Source organism: Ursus maritimus, unplaced genomic scaffold, assembly GCF_017311325.1.
Source record: "Ursus maritimus isolate PB19 unplaced genomic scaffold, ASM1731132v1 scaffold_939, whole genome shotgun sequence".
In the NCBI taxonomy this organism is placed as follows: domain Eukaryota; kingdom Metazoa; phylum Chordata; class Mammalia; order Carnivora; family Ursidae; genus Ursus; species Ursus maritimus.
In genome coordinates, this window is record NW_024427151.1 from 1 (window position 1) to 3251 (window position 3251).

The following is a 3251-nucleotide window of genomic DNA, read 5'->3' on the forward strand; positions in this document are numbered from 1 at the left end:
CACCACTTTCTTGGCCTTCAAAGCCTTTGCTTTGGCTTCAGGTTTGAGAGGGTCAGCGGCTTCCTTCTTCGCCTTCAGCACCATCTTCGTGAACAGGATTGCCACATTAACAGTTCTATTCAAACAATACTTGACAAAGAAAGTATTTCAGTGATTTAACTTCAATTGGACTAATTTACTTTATGTTAGGAATCAAACAATAAATTATTTCCAGAAAGATCATTTTACATTCTTCCAGTATAAGAAAAAGATGGTTCTATGGAGTAAGAAATGCATACATAGGAAGTACTATGATACAAAAGACAAACAGACTTTGCTGAGATTTTATTAGGAAATTTGACAGAAAATACATTCTGAAATAAAATTAAAATCCAATACACACTATGCTATACTCTTCAGATGTTAGTCATCCTGAAAAAAAGAAAAAGAATTAATTAGAAAACCTCAGACTTGTATAATGGTTTTTAAGTACCTGACTGTGAAATTTAGTTCTTCATAAATTAAGAGTAATTTTACCTGTAAAAATGGTACTACTGCACACTCGACTCATCTTCTCTTTCAAGATGAGCTTCTATTTTTCAGTAGCCATATTTGGATTAAATATAAAGATGAACGTCTATAGAAGTAACAGCCACACATTTGGGATTGAATAATGGGGAATATAAAGTAGAAATGTCAGTACTAATTTTTTATAATGAATTAGAATAATTTTATAACTTAAAATTCTACTTAATTAATTTGATACATACCTTTTTATTCACATGGCAAACTCCAAATGGACCTCTGAGAATTTCTTTTTCAACTTGTAAATATAAAAGAATTGGGAAGACAGCACAAGAAAAAGAGAACTTACAGCATGAGAGTGGAGATATGCTATAGTAAAATAAGAGTCAAGAGACCGGGATTCTGGTCCTGACTAGGTCATTACTGTGGGACATTACTTTGGATGTGCAACTTAACTTCTTTGAGGCTCAATATCTTTTCTTGAAAAATAAGGGGGCTTGAGCAGATTTAAAATTGTAGGATTTAATTAATTAGTGATTTAGAAAATAATGACTAAGAACCTATTTAAGTTGCATTAGAACTCCTTAATTTAAAAAAAGAATCATTGGTCTTAGGTAAAAGAGAACTAATGAAAACAGTATTTAGACTAATGATCATTATCTTCATTTAAATTGACTTCAAAAATTACTTCAGTTTTTGCTAAAAAAGAAAATTAGTCATTACCCAAGTAACTGCTAACTCAGAGTCTGAGAAGTTAAAAGGACCATGGAGGTACAATCCTCCCTAGGTTTACAAATACCACCTGAAGAGTATCTATAGTGACTGGAGCTTGGAAGGTACTCATTAAATGGAGCCAAGTTTCTATTTGTTTTGGCTCAGTAAGTCACTGTATTTTTGAGTGTCTATATTTTAATCTCTAGTTATTATTTTCCCCCTCACAGCTTCATGTAATCATTTCTTCTATATGAAAATCAGTAATAATATGGGACATGGGCTTGTAGACCACCGTATCCAGCTAGAAATCTACTTTCACAGTGAAATAGAATCAATGAAATAGAATTAACAATCTTTAGAAAAGGTTGATCATGTAGTTTCAAAATCAACCAAACAATGCTAGCATCTGGACCATATTTTATTCATAAGGTATCACGAAAAATTTGATTAACAGTTTAACAAAGATACACATTTAAGGACTTTTTTTTTTTTTTACAAACTTAACAAGAAGCTTTACAGAATTTTATATTTCCAAAGTTTTATAAAATATAAATAATAAGCAAATTAAAAATTGATAACTATTCTTATTTTCTAAATGATTTACAGAAATGGTTAATACTACAGGAAAGATTGATTTTGGAAATGCTCGTCACTAAGATTTTACTAACAAAAATTAATCAAGTTTAAACAGGCAAAACAAATCACTATATGTGTATTACATGCATATACCTTTCTTTAGGGATGCTGCAATTGCATTATATTCTGCTATATTTTTGCTGTTAAACTCACAAAACTAAAGTTATATCTTTTTAGGCTGCTCTTCCAATGCATGAACAAGGAAGTCACTGTCAGCATCATTTACCTGAGTTAGCTGTCAGCCAGGAAACAAGGAAGCTAGGCTTTGGGTAGATGGGTTAGGGTCTCTGCTGTTTGCTGTAGTTACTTTCCTTGAGTCTGGTCTTTGAGGAAGGTAGACTTCCAGGCACTGTATATTATGTTTGGGTGTTAGGCACCAACACGACAACCAAGATCTGGTGGTAGGGCAGAACTTAACAGGAACCATCTTTTTTTCTAGGTTACTATGTAGATAGAACAGGCCCATAACCAGAGTATCTAGTTACAAATCACACAATGGACTTGTTTTTGAATCCTTACAGACTTTAGTAAATTGTCTTAAGAGGTAATATACTACAGTGCTGAATGACAAACAGTGAAGTCAGACTACTTGGGTGGGAATCCTGGCTCTGTCATTTGCTAGCTGTGTAACCACAAGATACATTACTTACACTCTACCTCTCTTTTTCCTCATCTGTAAAACAGGGAAGTAATAGTAAGTAGCTCACTGTAGTCACATCAAATGGATTAAATAAGAAATATTACTTATAAAAGGCTGGCACGGCATGGTGTCAGAAAAATTGTAATTGTTAAGTATATATATATATATGTTTTTAAAAAACTGTTATCATCTCAGCTATCTCAGCTGTACTGTTGGGCAGTAAAAAAGAGGCTGATTTTCCAAGCTTGGGTTAGAGTGTTAAGGAATGACATTTTGCACCTCACCCCTCCAATATCAGCAGCAATTACTTTCAAAGAAAAGGTGCAGCTGCGGAAACAAAGTTTTGGAGCCAAGACACTTCAGTCAGCCTTCCAAGCAAGTTGGCTTTCTTACTAGTGTCAATCTTCAGGGTCTAGGCTTAAATTCTTATGCCCTCCCTTACTAGGCCACTGCATCACTACAATTACAGTTGAAGCTATAAATGTTTGTAGACTGAGGAAGAGAGAGGTGATAATTTTATGAGGCTCAGAATACTTCAGGGGAAGTACAGGACTGGATGAAAGGAACACGGTGAGCTCAGAATGCTCAAGAAATCCTAGCACTTTTTAAAAAAAAATTTTATTTATTTATTTTAGAGAGAGACAGAGAGAGCACGGGGAGGGGGGCAGAAGGAGAGCAAGAGAGACAATCTCAAGCCAACTCCCCACTGAGTGGGGGCCCGATGTGGGGCTCAATCTCATGACCCTGAGATCATGAC

The 3251-nt window shown here is 34.5% G+C and overlaps 1 long non-coding RNA gene across 1 annotated transcript; it reads right to left on the bottom strand.

The window, feature by feature from the left end:
* Positions 1 to 314: 314 nt before the first annotated feature.
* Positions 315 to 3213, bottom strand: LOC103679888. The gene is made up of 2 exons (XR_573009.2): positions 517 to 3213; positions 315 to 411 (listed from the first exon to the last, which is right to left on the bottom strand). It is a non-coding gene; the product is annotated as an uncharacterized LOC103679888 (long non-coding RNA).
* Positions 3214 to 3251: the final 38 nt, after the last annotated feature.